The following is an 18604-nucleotide window of genomic DNA, read 5'->3' on the forward strand; positions in this document are numbered from 1 at the left end:
TTTTACACCTTCAACCACAGGGCTGCCGAACAGACTAAGACAGACTCCGCCTCCCCCCCCCCCCCAGCATTAAACCAGGTTAAAAAAAGTGCAACCTGATGATTCAAATCTGGAGGTTAAGAAAGTATTTGTGTTTTCTTCATTTAACTTTGGATTCAAATACTAAAAAATTCTGTAACACAAATTCCGTTGAACCTGCATCTTTTGCAGATCTGGAATAAACTGTGTTTCCTGTATGATAAAGCAAAAAACCAAAACCATAAAGTTCACCACAGGAGTACTACTTCAGGCAAACCTTAAGTCTCGAGAAAGATCAAAGCACTCTCAATATGGGAAACATTTCATTGTTTTTAATGCAAAATGCTACACTCAGCCAGGTTAAGGACTCCTCCAAGCTCATCTGTTGGAAGACTGAGTTAAGAAGCTGGGGAGGGAGAGGAAAAAAAGCTTGACAAGTTTACCTTCAGAAGAAGCCACAGTATATTGCAGCTTTCACAGACAGCTGGACAAAACAAAGAGAATTTAAAGAGAACTGAGAGTAGAAACAACTCCATCCAAGGGAACTGCACAAAGTGGTTCACATAACCTATCTTGCAATGTGTGCTCAGTAAAATAGTTATGTTGTAGTAAAAACAAGCTGAGCAAGCCATGAGACCTTAGGCATCAGACTGTGTCACCTCTAACCTATCTGTGTCTAGTCACCGTTTACTCTTTGCAGCATTGAGAAGTAGTGGGGGGAAAAGGGCTGAAGGTTACCACACCTGTGAAACGGACTGCAGGAGCCCCAGGTGGACAGGGAGTTCCAACAAACTGCCAGTTTAGATGGCCAAAATTAAAGAGCTTGGACTTTCAAGTTAGAGCAAAACGGAGAAACCCTTTGTACGATTTTTGTAAAATACGAACCTTAGGTAATTGCAAAGGAGCTACTTTCACAGCCTTTCATCCCGGCTCTCACTTTAACGAACATAACCTGTTTAGGGAAGTTATATGAAAAACAGCACAAGTCCAAACTAGGTCTCCTCTGAAAAGCAAAGAGGATGCAATGGGCTACAAATGAGCAGACTGCATCAGAAAAAAACAAAGTTCAACAAAAAGCTCCAGCAGAATAACACTTAAGCGGATATTACTTGTATTTCCTTTAGCACCTTCCATTCAATACTTTTGAAGTACACAAATACAACACTGAGTTTCTTTAATCTGTCATCTTATAAAGGGGACAAGTCACTTGGCTTCTCTTTTACCAAGGCTGTTGCAAACCCAAGCACAGAACACAGGTCTTGAGAGTCCTGCTCATGTGCTTTAACCAAATAAGAGACAAAGATTAACAAAAAGATTAATAAAAGATAGAAAGTTGTATTCCTATCATTTCATGAAGAACCTATTCCAAGTACTAAACATTACTGAAATTGCAAGTAAGTATTACTATTAATAGTAATACTATCAATACTAATTATTAGCAGTCTATGATACGTACATTTCTCAAGCACTATTAATCAGCACACTATTCTGCTATGATCAGTATCACTAGGGGGACACCAGCAACAAATATAAAACATACCAAAAAATAGCATTGTATGAGGAAAGCACCACATAAAATAAAAGTCCGTGGAAGAAAAATAAAACATCAAAAATCTGCTTCAAAGTTCTAAAACGGTAGCTTAAAAATTGGAAGAACTAAAAAAAAAATACATTAAAAAATAATAGCTTCTGGTAACAGACAAGATTTTTTTTGTTGGGTTTTCCCTTAGCTTCCTCAGATGTTAGTAGTGAGTCTGTAACTCCAAAGTCCCCTCGAATGATCAAATCCTTTTGCAAGTCATGGCACCAGGAGCTTTTCTGAGGAGTGGCCAAAACACCACAAGTGAAATGGCCTAAATTTCTGAATTTCCATGCCGTTGTTTTTATTACTACAAAATCTTTTTTAAACCAATACACACTGATAAAACTGCAACAAGAACAAAGCAGAATAGACCTTGCCCAATTCCCACTCCTCTCTCCCTCCTTTAAGTTACCAAGATTGTTGAGGTTATAAACACAAAAGCTGGCTCATTTTCCAGACTCTGCATCAAAATTGGTTTACACCAGTTAATCCAGTTTCTCCATGTAAGCCTCCAGGAGTCCCAAAACATCATTAAAGCTGCAAAGTGATTTAGCCTTGCTTGCTTTCAAGTTACCTGGTGTAAGGTTAAAAATAAATTCTTTAAACAAGTTAGGTCAAACCACCACAGAGAAATTGGGCCCAGGTATAAATACTGAGTCAGCCAGGTAGGAATCCAAACCCAGATTCCACTAGAGAACGTGATATAACCAAGGGAATTGCTAAAAGGGCCTGGTAAATATTAAAAAAGCAAAGCCTCAGAAGGCTGAGCCGCTGCCGTTTGTTGTGAAGGGCTCCGTTTCAATGGCAAGTGCTGCTCTTCCAGGCTGGCACATCCTCCCCCTCCCTTCCCTTCGCACACATCCAGCTCCAATTTCTCTCCTTGAAAAAAACAGCTGCTCTCATGCCAGGACGGCCCCTCCATTTCACCAGCCACCACAGCTATCGTCTTGATCTGCTGCTGTATTATAAGCATTCAGCATTTACTCAAACTGAGATGACTAGGGACCGATTGCTGCTTGATAGCTAGAGACGAAGCGGGCTGGCCCTCGTGAGCTTCCCTTTACATAGCTCCACACCAAACCCGAAGTTTCTGTTCCACAACACTGCATGTTCCTTTGAACACAACCAAGAAGGCTCTGCGCATCCATGCTCCTGATGTCCCCTATAAGAGGGAAGCTTCAAATCAGGTTCACCCTGAGCAGCTCGCAAGTGGCATTCAACAGCACTGCAGACATTTCAGCACATATTTTTAAATCTATTTTACATCAGAGTTCAGATCCTTGCCATCAGGCTCAAAGGTGCACCGGGTCCCTTTTTACATCCAGTTTCTTGGAGAAGGGTTTCTACCAGTCCACTTTCCTGCTGTAATTTTCTTCAGCAAAAAGAGCAAACACAGAAGAGCTTTCTTTTTTGTTTTTAAATGCAACATAAGCCAGCCCGATAGCAAAGCCCTGCCCTGACTTCTAATTCTCAGCAAGCACACATAACCGGGCGTGAGAAAGGACTAGGTAGAGAAGGTTAACAGAGAGAATGGTTCATTCATCGCCATGTCCTCAAGTAACCTACTGTTGCTGCCGAGATGTTATTGTCAGTGAATCCTGTAGCTGTGACCGTGACACGGCTGTCCTACCCGCCCCCCCCACCAGCAAGGGAGCATCCGGGAAGGAGATGGGGAAAGGCAACATGGAAGTAAAGCCCTACACCAGGCACAAATCAATAGTTATTCACCCACTTGTTCCCTTCCTGTGCTGCCAGCCCTCCTTTGGCCTGACTCGAGATTAGGAAGGGGCCCAACGGCATGCCCCCCTCCACGAGCCCCACTTCTCCTCTGAGGTGTCCAGTTGCATCCCCCTTTCCTCACACTCCCCAGCCAACAGAGCCAGGAGAAGCACAAACCCGTCAGGAGAGAAACCCCCAGCCGTAAGGAGATGAGAAACAAGGGGATCGGGTGCAGGACCCACTCCTCAGAACGGAAGAGGGTGGAAAGCCAACCCACCTCTCCCGGCACGCACCGGGGGTCAGGTGGGCTCCCGCTCCTCACAGGAGGCCGGGCTGGAGCAGGGCGGGAGCTACCCGCAACCGCGGCCTACTCAGCGGCCCCTACCCGCGCCCCTGAGGAAGGGGCGGGGGGGGGGGGGGGGGGGGGGGCGGCAATCTAGGGCAGGGCGAAGCTCCCCCCGGGCGGCCGCCGAAAAGTAGGGCAGAGCCACCTCCCCTCACACGCCGCCACCTCCCCAACCCCTCCGCGGCCGGGAAGGGGCGACAGGGCCGGCGGGGAGGGGCGGCTCCGGCAAACACCCGCCGCCGGACAAAAGCTGCCACCGGGACGGGGAACCGGCCCCGGGACGGGCCCGTCGCCCTCCGCCGCCTCCCCGGCGCTGGGGGGCGACGGGCCCGTCCCAGGGCCTCAGGCCGCTGAGGGAGCAACGGCCGCCCCCGGACCGTTGGGCGGGGGAGGGGCGCCGGCCCCCTCCCCTCTCCCCTGGGGGCGCGCGGGCCCACCACCCACCGCCGCGCGCGCGGGGCGGGCGGTGAGGGAGGGGGACGCGCGCCCGCGCGCCCCCCCCGCGGGCGCGCGCGGCCCCGGCCCCCCCCGCGCGGTACCTGCCCAATGTGCTCACAAAGCAGCAGCAGCAGCGGCGCCCACCACCGTCACGTGACCGCCCCGCGCCTCGCTCGCTCGCTCGCTCGCTCCTTCCTTCCTTCCCTCCCTCCCTCCCTCTTCCTCCTCCTCCACGCGCGCGCGAGGCGGCTCCCCCGCCCCGTGACGTGACGCGACGCCGCGCGCTCGCCCACCGCCCCTCTCCCGCGCGCCTCGCCCCTCACACACACCGCCAGCGCGCGCCCATCCACCGACCCTTCCGCCTACCCCGGCACCACGTGAGCAGGGCGGGGGAAGCCGGCCTCTTCCCCCTCACGTGCCCGGGGCTCCGCCCCCCCCCGCCCCCCCCACAACGCGCGCTCGGCGGAAGGGGACGGTTGGCCCCGCCCATGGCTGCGCTGAGGGGAGGCGGTGCGGGGAGCGCCTCTGTGAGGGGCTGCGGGGTCTTCCCGCCCCCGGGGGGCGTCAGCGCTGGCTTGTCGCCGCCGGAGGCCCCGGGGGAAGACTGCAGCCGCTCCTGGGGTCGCTCCGCGGAGGGTTGAAGCGCCGGCGGAGCCCGACCGGGAAGGGCTTCTGCGGGGACAGGCGGCCCCGCCTCAGCGCTCTGTCAGGCCGCGGGGAAGCAGAGGCCCAGCGCCCGCGGGCGCAGCCTGGGCCCTGGCGGGATGGGTTTGGGAAGGGGGTGAACGTTCAGAATCATGGCTCGGTTCCTGTCTCCCTGGCCGAAGGAGCGGTTTGAACCAGGAGCTCTGGGTTTTTTTAGATTTTACCTCTTTACCTAAAGGTGGCTTTTATTTTCTCCTCTACAGGGTTTTGGCAGGAGTGATTATGTCACAGATTAAAGCCTGTTCAGGTTGCCAGATTATGTTCATTAGGTTTGGTGCCTCGGTTCCGGACAGTGTTCAGGCAGAGCCGACACGGGTTCTGGGCTTTCTAGAGCTCCCTTGTTCCTTCTCTCGTTATTGTTCTCCTGGGGGCTTCATTCCAGACCTATTTGATATCCCAAACAATCCACATGACTAGAGAATCAAAAGGCTCCTTCACGTTCTCTCTCCACAATTGCTGAGACCAATGCCTGAGTGGTCAGGAAATTGGAACCAATTCTAGGCTTACATTAACTTCTTATAAGTGTTACACTCTTTTGCCAGGCTGGATGCAGGGAGGCACCCCATTGACATGGAGGACTCCCAGCACAAAGGATAGCTGCACTGCAGGAGGAAAAGGGCAAGGAGAGTATGCTAGGAACTAACGGAGAACGGCAAGGAGGTGGCACAGCAGAGGTATGTCAGAGCACTTGGTGCAGCTTCTGGCAACCCAAACTGAACGGTGACAGGACAGATGGCAAGAAAGGAAGGTTGCTTGGCTCCCCAAGAAGAGGAGTTTCAGCTTGTGAGCCAGGAAAAAAAAACTTTTTCCCTTTTCTTTTTTTCCTGCTGTGCATTTTTCCCATTCTGTACAGCATCTCTGGTTGCCCAGAATGTAGCAGTTCGACCCTTCTGGCATCCCTTCTTTGTAAGGCCTGGCATTTTAAGGCAGGGCTCACTTAGGCTGTGTGGAAATTGGTCCTTGCTCGATGCTCTGCTGAGCAGGGAGGGTTGGTGGAGGTGATGGGGGCACCAGATAGCAGACTGTTAGTTCAGCCCCTGGTGCCTCCACTGATACGTCCCATGGTTTTTGACCTTTTCTGTGGTCTTACTTCCTTTAGTGCTGTTTGCTCATCCTCTATCCCTTGAGCCCATACTCTCGACTTGAGTAGAGAGGGCATCAAATCTCATTTTACCCTAAGCAATATATGAAAATTAATCAGTGTTGTTCATGCCTCTGCCTTCTCTGCTTAGACAGAGTAGACAGATTTAAGCAGCCTGCATCCTGGACTGACCTTGATATGTATTACATAGATGGGCCGGAGCTATGACAGTTCCTACTGCTCGGAATCGGCAAGGTCTCCCTCTTCCCATCTTTTCCCGACAAGATGGAGGGTCCTTTAGAGCTAAATTGAAATTCAGACGAAACAGTGCACAGGTAGTGTTGATTTTCTTGAGGCAGCTCTTGGTATTTTGTTTTATTACTACTGGGGGGAGGGAATTAATTACAGCTCTAAACAAAGTTTCACAAGCTTTGCGACAAACATGTCTGCGGCTCCATAATCTGTGCAGATTTAATCAGTATTATTAGCATTCTTTCATCATGACTTGGCAATCCTTTGCTAATCAAGATGGATATTTGATGTACAGCAAGCAACAACAAAGGCTGAGAGCTCTTGGGATGCTGTAGTCAGATGGTGTGGTGCCAGCTGGAGTGTGTCTCCGAATATCACACATAATCCAGCCCAGGAGCATTTGGAATAGGAGAAAATTAAACAAGGATACTAGGACAAAAGCATTGTAGACTCCTCTCTGCTGTACATGGAGTAAATATAAATGAGAAAATGGCATATTTCACTGCCAAAGCTTCCAGAAGACAGCTAAAGGAATAAACTGATGGAGGGTCAGGGACACAGACCCTTGCTCCAAATACTCAGTACATCAGGCTTGGAGAGGAGACCCTGCACTAAACACACCAAAGGTTTGACCAGGCCTGGCAGGCAAATTCTTCCTACTGCCTGTGTCAGGATTTTATCTGCTGTTACAAGGATTTGCGACCTTTTCAGTTTTCCAATTACTAAAGAATAATCCAGAGCAGGTGCAAATCCTGCCGGAGTGTATGTTTACACTTACTTCAGGATTGCTTTTCTCAGTCACCAACTACAGATTTCTTAAATAGCCTGCAGTCCACGTACCACGGGCTGGAAAACACCATCCTGGTGCTTTGGCATTCTACTTGCCAGTCACATTTGGGATTGGGGGGAAGCCATTTGTGTTAAGAATATCACCCTGTTCCTGGTTCAGAAGTCTGTTCTACTTCTGTGTTACAGACAAGAAATGAAAACCATCTATTCTTCACAGGCTTGGGCTGCAGTGTATCTTCCCTCCTTTTGCTAACACTCTTCTACTTTCCAGACTACCAACCCTTGCCCCTCAGACTCATTGGACAATTAGTCCAACTGAGCTGAAGTTCAGAGCAGTTTTTCACTATTTAGTCTGAAGTTTGTATTTTCTTTCTGCCTGTTTTTTCCCCCAGTTACATCACTTAGTCTAATAAAAATACTGCTCTTCTCTGCAAACTGTTGTTACAGCCTTAACCCATGGCACTTGCATCAACAGCACTACCTTTCTCCAAAATGTACTCCAGTAGCCTCAGAGAGACAACGTAATCCAGTCGTACCCAGACTGTGTAAGGGAGAGACTCCGCACAAAGAAACGAAGCTTCACTTTCAGGTTTGAGTTGAGTTTGCAGGGAATTAGGAATTCTCTGTAGTTATAGTGGAACAATTGAAAATCTTGGATGCAAAGTGGGGTTGTCTCAAGAGATGTTACCCTTGGGCATACCAGGGATTGGTGCTGCATTTAGACATGGGGTGAAACTGATGCTGTCTAGAAATGTGATCCAATGCGTTAGACTGTGTTAATATGCATGCAGAAGCAAGGCTTCAGCAACATTTGTACTTGAAAGGGTTGCCATTTCAGTTGTGGAAGCAAGCCTTTCTGGTATAGATGCCATTCATTGATTCATGGCATTGAAAGCAGAAAGGGTAATGATACCATTGTGTCTAGCCTTCGTATAGCCCAGGCCATTAAAATTCCTAACATCCATGGGCTGCATTAGTCTCTCATGTCTCAGCATCATCCTGGGAATTCATGTTGGACTGCTCAACCATCCTTTAGAGTCGGTGCATGCCTGGAGACAGACCCTCTTCTGTAGGTGCCCCCTGCAGCCCTTGGTCCAAGTTTTCTCACCTTGTAATTTGGCTGTATGAAAAAGGTGATGCATTTTCATGTGACCAGAATCTGAAATTGCTCTGTATAGCCACCTTAACCCCATTGTTATTTTCAATTCCTCCAACCTTTTCCACAAAACATTTTCTCTGCGGTAACTTTGTACTTATTTCCAGATTGCTGAGACAGTTCAACACTTCTGAGCCTGATACTGATCCTGCAGAACCTCACCATAAGCAGTTGTTTTGGGGAGGATGTTGGCAGTTGTTAATCTGTGTAGTGCATGCTCAGCTAATGGTGAGTTCTGCATTTATTCTGTTGTACTCCCTGATTTAATTCTGTGATGTGCTCACTATTAGCTTTATCAGCCAAACAATCTCTAAGAATTAAACAGACTTTTGTTAAACAGACTTATTTTCCACAGAACCCTGTTGCCTGGCATTAACTGTATATCTAGCCTTGAATTCTCTATTAGAATCATAGAATCATGGAATAGTTTGGGTTGGGAGGGACCTTTAAAGGTCGTCCGGTCCAACCTCCCAGCAATGAGCAGGGCCATCTTCAACTAGGTCGGGTTGCTCGGAGCCCCGTCCGACCTGAGCTTGAATGTTTCCAGGGGTGGGGCACCCACCAGCTCTCTGGGCAACCTGTGGCAGCGCTTCACCCCCCTCACGGTAAAAAATGTCTTCCTTGAGTCTAGTCTGAATCTGGCCTCTCTTAGTTTAAAACCGTTACCCCTTGTCCTATCGCTACAGGCCCTATTAGAACGTCTGCGCCCATCTTTCTTATAAGCCCCCTTTAAGTATTGAAAGGCCGCAATAAGGTCTCCCCGGAGCCTTCTCTTCTCCAGGCTGAAGAACTCCAACTCCCCCAGCCTTTCCTCATAGGAGAGGTGTTCCAACCCTCTGATCGTGTTTTGTGGTCCTCCTCTGGACCCGCTCCAACAGGTCCGTGTCTTTCCTGTGCTGAGGACTCAAGAGCTGGACGCAGTACTCCAGGTGGGGTTTCACCAGAGCAGAGTAGAGTGGCAGAATCACCTCCCTCAACCTGCTGGCCACGCTTCTTTGGATGCAGCCCAGGATATGACTGGCCCTCTGGGCTGCAAGTGCACATTGCTGGCTCACAGTACCGGTCCCAATACGGACCCCTGCGGGACACCACTCATCACCAATCTCCATCTGGACATTGAGCTGTTGACCACTACCCTCTGGGTGTGACCATCTAAACAATTCCTCACCCACCGGACAGTCCACCCATCAAATCCATACCTCTCCAGTTTAGAGAGAAGGATGTTGTGGGGGACCATGTCAAAGGCCTTACAGAGGTCCAGACAGACGACATCTGTAGCCCTTCCCGTGTCCACTGATGTAGTCACTGCCTCACAGAAGGCCACTAGGTTGGTCAGGCAGGACTTGCCCTTGGTGAAGCCATGCTGGCTGTCTCGAATCACCTCCCTGTCCTCCATGTGCCTTAGCATAGCTTCCAGGAGGATCTGTTCCATGATCTTCCCAGGCACAGAGGTGAGACTGACTGGCCTGTAGTTCCCCGGGTCTTTCTTTGAAAAAAAAAACCTTTTTAAAAATGGGGGTTATGTTTCCCCTTTTCCAGTCAGTGGGAACTTCACCAGACTGCCACGACTTCTTGAATACGATGGATAGTGGCTTAGCAACTTCATCCACCAGTTCCTTCAGGACCCACAGATGGATCTCATCAGGTCCCATGGACTTGTGCACCTTCAGGTGCCTTAGATGGTCTTGAACATGATGTTCTCCCACACTGGGCGGCTCTTCATTCTTCCAGTCCCTGCCTTTGCCTTCTGCAGCTTGGGCGGTGAGGCCTGAGCACTTGCCAGTGAAGACTGAGGCAAAAAAGTCATTGAGTACCTCCGCCTTCTCCATGTCCTGGGTAACCAGGTCTCCCGTTTCGTTCCGGTGAGGGCCCACATTTTCCCTTGTCTTCCTTTTATCCCTGACATACCTATAGAATCTTTCCTTGTTGCCCTTGACGTCCCTGGCCAGATTTAATTCTCTCAGGGCTTTAGCTTTCCTAACCCGATCCCTGGCTGCTCGGACAATTTCTCTGTATTCCTCCCAGGCTACCTGTCCTTGCTTCCACCCTCTGTAGGCTTCCTTTTTGTGTTTGAGTTTGTCCAGGAGCTCCTTGTTCATCCCTGCAGGCCTCCTGGCGTTTTTGCCTGACTTCCTCTTTGTTGGGATGCATCGCTCCTGAGCTTGGAGGAGGTGATCCTTGAATATTAACCAGCCTTCTTGGGGCCCTGCCAGCTTTCTTGGGGCCCTTAATCAGGTCCCTTATCAATTTTCCATTATTTTTCCTGTGACATCAAGTAGTTCACAGGTATCTGGTCACCCCTCTGTGCCCTGCTCAAACAGTGGCATGCTTCCAGCCTCTTAAAATTTCCAAAGATTAAAATTACCTCCATGAAGCCAGAAGTTTCCCTGGCCAGCTCTTAAAGAACTTGGGGCTGGGGGGGTGGGGTTTGGACTAGATGATTGTGAAAGGTCCCTTCCAACCCACAGGTCCCTTCCGACCCAAACCATTCTATGCTTCTATGAACTCTTGGGTGTAGACACCTCAGGGCTGGTGATAGAAAACCATTTCTGACTGCCAAATGTTACTTCACATTAGTCAGTCCATAAGCTAACAACCAGCTATTTCTTCTGTCCCACTGTGACACTACTAGAGCATCCTGCTTCTTAGTGGAACAAGAAGCAGGTATTTTTGGAACACTTCTACTTTTATAATCAACTGTTAGTGCTTTTAAAACTACCTACAAGTGGACCAATACGATTGCTAGGAATTGTTCTTTAAGAGGTTTAAAGTTCTTGGAAGCAAAAAAATTCTTTTGCTGGTATAGTTTATACCAGCTTATACCAGAATAAATATAGAGGAATTTGTTTTATCTGTTCCTTTTCTAATTTAAGTTACAGGCAACTCAAAGTTTATCAAGCAGAGACACCAGTTGTTTACATGCAGAGCTAGTTCATTCTGGGATGGCTGATTAGCTCAGCTGCCGTGTCCCATAAATGCAAATCTAATTCAGTTACTGGGCTGCATCGAGATCCTCATGCCCTGCTAGAGACTTTTAAACATCCTTGCACCATGTTGCACAGTGCCTCTTGCAGTGCTTCAGAGCATCTGCCTTTATCAGCTGGATTTTAATTGCCCTAGTAGAATCTCAGCGCTCCCTTACTCCAGATAATGTAAATGTTCCTGTAATTCATTGGTAATAAACTAATAGTATTGTAAAGTGGAAGCTGGATGTTGCACTATTTGCTGTTTTCCCCCAAACTTCATCACAGTATAAATTACAAGCATTTTTATCCTGTGATATATTTTAGGGGAATGTTTTGAATAGCATTTCCAAGGATATTTGCCAACTCTGGTTAAATGTCAGTCATCTGTTTTAAATTACAAAAGGGCCATTTGTAGATGCAGCAACTGCCAATGGCAGGAACGAGTCGGTGAGCTTGAGAGACCTTGGGGAACCAGAGGCTGGTCAGGCTCCCCTCAGTCTCTGCGAAGGTGATAGAGCAAATAGTACTGAAAGCCATTTCCAACTATATTGAGGACAAGAAGGTGATTGGGAGTAGTCAGCATGGATTTACACTGGGGAAGTCATGTCTGACCAACCTGATCACCTTCTGCGATGAAATGACTGCCTTGGTAGATGAAGGAAGAGGAGGGGATGTTGTTCACTTTGACTTTAGCAAGGCTTTCAACAGTGTTTCCTATAACAGCCTCATAGACAAATTGATGGAGTACAGACTAGGTATATGGACAGCGAGGCGGGTTGAAAACTGGCTGAACTGCTGGATTCAAGGGGTTGTGATCAGTGGCACAAAGTCTAGCTGGAGACCAGTCACTGATAGTATACCCTAGGTCCTGGGGCCGGTGCTGTTGAATATCCTCATTAATGACTTGGACAGTGGGGCAGAGTGCTGCCTCAGAAAGTTCACAGATGACACAAAACCGGGAGGAGTGGCTGATGCACCAGATAGTTGTGGTGCCATTCAGAGGGACCTCAACAGGCTGGAGAAATGGGCCAACAGGAATCTCAACAGTTCACAAAGGGAAATGCGAAGTTATGCACCTGGGAAGGAATAACCCCATATGCCAGTGTGGGCTGGGGCCGACCATCTGGAAAGCAGCTTGGCAGAGAAGGACCTGGAAGTCCTGGTGGACAAGTGGAACACGAGCCAGCCATGTGCCCTTGTAGCAAAGGCAAAAAACATCCTGGGCTACATTAGGAAGAATGCTGCCAGCAGATCAAGGGAGGTGATCCTTCCCCTCCTCTCACCAGTTCAGCACTCATGAGACACATTTGGAGTGCTGTGTCCACTTCTGGTCTCCACAATAGAAGAAAGACATGGGCATACTGGAGGGAGTCCAGTGAAGGGTCACAGAGATGATTAAGGGACTGAAGTACCTGACATACAGGTACAGGCTGAGAGAGCTGGGATTTAGCCTGGAGAAGAGAAGGCTCAGGGCGATCTTATCAGTCCCTTAACTCATGGGAGTGACTAAAGATGAAACCAGACTTCTCAGTGGTGCCCAGTGACAATGCACAAATTGAAAAACAGAAAATTCCATTTAAACAGAAAACTTTTTTTACTGTGAGGGTGGTCAAACACTGGAACAGGTTGCCCAGAGAGGTTGTGGAGTCTCAAAACCTGACTGGACACGGTCCTGGGCAGCTTGCCCTAGTTGACCCTGCTTTGAGCAGGGCGTTGGACTAGGTGATCTCCAAAGGTCCCTTTCAACCTCAGCTATTCTGTCATTCAGAGAGTACAGGAACCCAGCATTCGGGGATATGACCTGACCTCTCTGACCATTTCTTATTCCAAGAGTATGTTAGTAAGTTGAGAAAGAAAGGTGACAGGCTCATGTCATATGAGCCAGACTTTTCCCTGTAGTCACTTTCTGTTGCTCTGTGCAGAATGTTGAAGCGCTGGATGTTTTCCTTCCCCTTAAGCAAAGAGTTGAGCAGCCCAGAGCACAGGACTAAAGGCTTTCCCCAAAACCAAATGCACTCAAAGTACAACAGCAGCAGCCTACTGTATACATACCAAGATAACAGGGACAATATTTTTTTTGGAGTCAGAACTTGTTTATGCAGGTAAAAAGCTAAAGTTGGCTTCCTGCGATGAACAGGAAAGAGATGCTCCTATAAACGCACATGACAAGTCATCATTACTCCTAGTATTTCTCTCCTGGGAGAGAAAAAGGTCTGTATGAAGTGGTTTTATCAGAGAGCAAGACCAGAAGTCATTATAGCTTAATAGCTCTCCACTGGCATCCTCACTGGCCTGGCTGCTGTGTGGTGTCCAGCAGCCCTCAGCAGCAGGAAGCAGGCTGCCACCACAGCAAGTGAGGAAATGGACCATGCTTTCCCAGGTGTGTTTCTTAGTGCTGACCAACCATTCCTCACCCTCTTGGCTCCGAGACCTCTTTTAGGGCTCATATACGTGAAGAAATTAGCCAGCATTGCTCCCTAGGTGAATACTTACCGAGAATACAGCAGCTATATGGAGAGGCGTTTTACAGCAACAGTGCCAGTCTGTGTCTGCCCAAAGGCAACCTTAAATCTAGTCACAACCTTTCCAGTTGTCCAGAATCTGTGAAATTTCTATTGTAGCTGAGTCTGTGTGCTTAATGTTCAACATGCACCAGACACTGCAGTGGGTCTGTGGAGAGAGGAAACCCCTGGAACAGGGAAGCTTGGCAACACAGGAAAAAAAACACAGGCACCGATTACGGGGGCTACAGATCTTTCTGCTGAGACTTCAGCATCCCTGGAACATGACCCTCGCTCTGTTTATGTCTTTGGCACAAACAGTCCAAGCAGCTGCCTAGCTGACCTTCTGACTGCAGCTCTGCACTTAAGGCCTGTGGCTTCTCTCTTACCTCTCCCAGCTCGTGGTACACCTTAATGAAGAGGGAAAGGCAAGACCCTCCGTGCAGGGTGGTACTTTGGAGCACCTGATCAGTAGCTCCCAAATGTCATGTTGGCCATGTGATCCCTTGAGCCTTGCAGGGGGCTGAAGCCATCCTGACATTTGTTCTTCCAGATGAGGAGGCCTGGGGGGGACTGAGGAAGTTGGGAGATAAAGCACAGAGGTTCTTGTTTTCTAATACACTGTGAGCTTGCTCACTTTCAATCTCTGACAGAATGGGCTGCCCTTGCCCAAAGAACACTTCAAGCACTGCGTTCCTGGCATCTCTTAATTTATTAATCCATTTACTGGACCTTGAAAGCACCTTGCACTGGGAAGGACTATCCTGATCCTCCATTCAGAAGCAGACAGGATGAGTACAGCTACGGCTGGGAAGAACTAACAGAACCAGTATGAAACTATTCCCACAGTGCTGTCTTGGTTTGGCTTCCTTGTTCTGCAGCAGCGGTGCCACCAGCTGGCAAGAGCCGAGATCCCAAATCACAAAGACCAGAAACAAAATACACCCAAGAAGGGAAGTGGTGACAGCCAAGCAAACCTGCAGCAGCTGGGAGTTGGAGAGAGGCAGCAGGTTGAGTGTTGAAAGGGGTAATGTGCACTACCACTGTGTTTGTAGCGTACAGTAAAAGCACAGTCGATAGCAGCGTAGACCTGCTGCAGGATCCAGGCCAAGGAGTGCAATGGATCTCATCTTGGGTTCCACAGCCAGAAATGATGATGGCCACACACGCACATGCCAAGCACAGCCAGTGAGAAAGTACCGAGGGAACCTGGACTGTTCAGTATAAGGAGCGAAGACTGTGGCCATGAAACAGTTAAAAAAACCCCTTCCAACAAAAAGAGATGAACTGCCCTGCAGAAGGGAACAAACTGCTTCATCTGCACAGTGAATGGGACAGCAAGGGGACCTGCAAGACAGACGATGGGACAAAATAGGTGAATGCTAGAATGAGTTGCTGGGGGAGGATTTGGGCTCTTTATTGCTGAGATTTAAGCTGACACACATCTAGGAGGAGCTCGATGAGTACTGATTGTCTTGGTACTTCCTGGGGTCTTCAGCCCTCCCCAATCCTTTTTGGTCCTGCACATCAGCTGACAGGTCCCACACCATCTGGATGCTGTACTCGATGGAGCATCCGATGCAGCTGGGGAGTTAATAACCCTCATTGCCAGAGCCCTTTCCATAGCTTAAAGTAACTGTCCCTTCACCCTCCTCTCACTTTCTTACGAGGCTTAGGGGTAGAAATAAAAGCATTAGCCTGGCAGGGGACCCGTTCTGTGTTAAGGAGGAGTAGCGGCAAGCGTGATCATCTAGGAATAGAGCACAGCTCACCAGCAGTTAGTTCCAGCTTCCACACTGAGGGGTTGGCACAAGCTCATCCAAATCAATGGCTGTGACAGGAGGCAAGCCGGGAGCTACAGGCTGTAGTGCTACTGATGCCTTCTAGCCTCATCCCACCACACATCTAACCCACCACCACCTGCACGCCTCCAGGGCCAGGGATCTTTTTTTTTTTTTTGCATCTCTCAGCTCTCGAACAGTTTTGGTATAAGGCTCAGTAGGATGACAGTATAGTATTCACATGCCTTTTATACTCTCCTCTTCCTCTTTTGGCATCCACAAGCATCAGTAATGCCTACTGCAGTACCTCAGGGAGCAGAGATGGTACAGCTGGAGGCATGGTCTCCCATAACTTGCATACAAAGCTGCAGTTTGACCATGGAAACCAGCACCGCAGGGTGAGGCCAAGCGTGAAGAAGATGGGGATGCAGGAGCTGGTTTTAGGCACATGATTTTAACCTCCAACATAAGGCTTAGATCTCATAAGGACATTTCTCCTCTCCAAAAAATAACCTTCCGAATTCTAGGCAGGGAAGAATAGACAAGGAAAAGGGACAGCTGGACATAGGCCTCGCTCTCCTGTGCAATGAAAATATGGTGGAAGATCTAGTGCTACAGGTACAGTTGTGGTACATAAGGTCTTCCTGAAACCCTTAGTCCTATACCTAACTGTCTACCTATAGGTATCTGTGCTGTCCAACATTTCTAAGAGGTATTTCCTTCTTAGAAAAACGAAGTGGTTGAAAGGAAACTCTTGCCTCAGAACAAATGAGGTACCAGAAGAAAAGAACAGGAAGGAGATGCTTTGAAGAGCATAACAGTTCCAACTCTGCCATTAGATACATTTCCTATGGAAGCAAGGAGTGTTACTGCAGCTCTACAGAGAAGATGACTGATGTTTAAGCTACAAAAAACAGGAATAAGCTGAGAACCTGCCCTTGGGATATCAATCCAGTCACTGGTGAAGGAAAAACAACAGTTCACTTTATTTCCTTTGAATCAGTCATGTCAACACAGAGGCTGGACTGTTACAGGTAGAAACCTAACCCACTTGCTCTCAAAAAACTGCCCTGGATTTACTTTGCAGAAGGATGATTATCAAATAAAGGAAACCATCAGCCAAGCCAACACACTATACAAATACATTTTATTTAGAGATACCCATAGTAAGATGCACAAATACTTTTTGTTCACCAATTTTCAGATCACACAACTTCAAGTAGTGGAAAAAACAAACTGCAGTTAATTACAATTATCTATGTAACAGGGCAGTAGTAAAAGATCCATTTGTCAGACTACAGCATGGTTAACGATACTCAGGTGAGAATGTAGAGATCTAGGTATTTAAAAAGTGCATGGGTCATTGCCACATACACTAACATGCTTTTTCAAAGAGCAACATCTTTCTGGCATGTGAACACAGTAACCCGGTTAATGCAAGATGGAAAAGTAGGCTCTTAATTTGATCTGGAAATGTATCTATTAGCAGTTCTCCTCCAAATGGCAAATGAAGAGTTATTTGTGACTGACAGATGGAAAGCAATCTGTAAAAATCACTGTTACATTGTCCATGTAGTTAAGCAACACACAGATGACCAAAACTGATCAGTTGCAGCCTACACCTTCATAGCTCTTCTACTACAGTCTTCTTCAGAAGAGTCCAGAGTACTGGATTGCATTTAGCAAGCTGGCAGAAGAGCTGTAATCCAAGATCCAAGCTCTTGCACCCAAACCGAGTTCTTCCACAAGAGAAATCTCAATCCCCAAATTAAAAAAAAAAAACATGTTCCACCTGCAAGCACGTCAACTGGATCACATATTGCTGGGTTTACTTTTAAATTCCCATCTAAATGGAGGGAAAGGTAGGAAGTGGTGCTGATCTGAGAGAGTAGCTGCATTGGTTTAAAATTGTATTTAAAACACATGGAACCTGGACTCTTTTCCAGTGTCTCTCTCAAACCAAGGAAGTTCAGCAGGTTCCACTGCTCAATGCGATCCCCGTTTTGCTTTTGAATAGGGATAGTGCTGTGTGGTGCTTGGGAAAGACCAGCAAGGACTGTTGTGTGGATGATTACATGTAAGAGCAAGAAACACGTTAAATCAGTCTTTAGTTAAACTTCTTCCATTGCAAACAGACAGACAGAGACTGACTTTTGCATTATAGTTGAGAGGCACATTTTGCATTGATGAACAGAAAACCCAGTTTACATTGCAACTTTCTGTGGATTAGAACACAGACAAACCTCCTGTTAAAGCAATTTTTAAAAAAGAAACCAAAACACTCAGTTACTGTTCTTCTATTTAAAATTCTTAACCTGCTCCCTCACCTATTCTACCCAGAGATACCTTTCCACTTGTGTGTATGCAGCTGCTTTTCCTCCCTAAAACTTGTTTGTCTAGGAGATCCTTGTTTCTGTGCATCTTTGAAGTAGACGGGTAATTCTGATGCCTCGCAGAGTGGGCCCCTGTACCACGTTTAGGAGAGCTGAGAAAGTCAGTAGGATTTCATAGATATGCAGTGAACCCCAGAATAAATGAGAAAAATAAAAGCCACCGAATTGAAATAGCCAGCAGTATAGGCATCAACTCCTTCATGGAGCAGGAATGAGTTTGGAGCAAAGCCTTTCAAACTGAAAGGGGGATACCAGTCCAGGGATATCCAGGGCTGAGTCTAATGAATAGGGAAGACTGTGAGCAAGGCCCCAATTCAGCAAGCTGCTGCCTAAGCCAGTAAACTGCAGTAGGGCTTGAACAGGTGCCCCCGGGCTTTGCAGAACTGGTACCTGAATTAGTACGCCAACAGAGGACAAGGAACTCGCTCCAGTCCCGAGGGGTAGAGGGTGGCAAGACGGGAGCGAGGCCAGGACAAGAGGCTGAGAATGGAGACACAGCATTTTGAACAAGAGTGACAGAGCCTGTTAGAAGTTACTCATCCAGACCTTTCTGTAATGGTCCCACAATCACACCTGCACTGCGAGAGAAGCCCAGAGCAGCCAACTGAAGCTGTAAATCCCAGCTGGCCTGCTACACCCCTGCACATACAGCTCGTGCTGATTCAGCAACCAACCAGGTGGAGGGAGCTGCAGACAAGGCCCTTTGACTCCATCATCCCGGCAGGAAGCACGTGGAGGTGGCTGGTGGCAGCTGTACAGCACACCAGTCAGTCAATCACGAAAACAGAGAAGAGCATTGGTAACCTTGAGTGATGCGGGGGAGAGTGAGTGACCGCTGAGGAAACTGGTTCTTCCCCATGCCATCTTCACATCTCAT

The 18604-nt window shown here is 48.1% G+C and overlaps 1 protein-coding gene across 4 annotated transcripts in view; it reads right to left on the bottom strand.

Moving 5' to 3' along the window:
- The window catches only part of UBAP2 (ubiquitin associated protein 2), a 238357-nt gene extending 233872 nt beyond the window's left edge, over positions 1 to 4485 (bottom strand). For all 4 annotated transcript variants that reach the window (XM_076363072.1, XM_076363070.1, XM_076363069.1 and 1 more), the window contains exon 1: positions 4433 to 4485. The gene's annotated coding sequence lies outside the window, so the exon portion shown is untranslated. The remainder of the gene's footprint in view (positions 1 to 4432) is intronic.
- Positions 4486 to 18604: the final 14119 nt, after the last annotated feature.

Source organism: Aptenodytes patagonicus, chromosome Z (assembly GCF_965638725.1).
Source record: "Aptenodytes patagonicus chromosome Z, bAptPat1.pri.cur, whole genome shotgun sequence".
Taxonomy (NCBI): domain Eukaryota; kingdom Metazoa; phylum Chordata; class Aves; order Sphenisciformes; family Spheniscidae; genus Aptenodytes; species Aptenodytes patagonicus.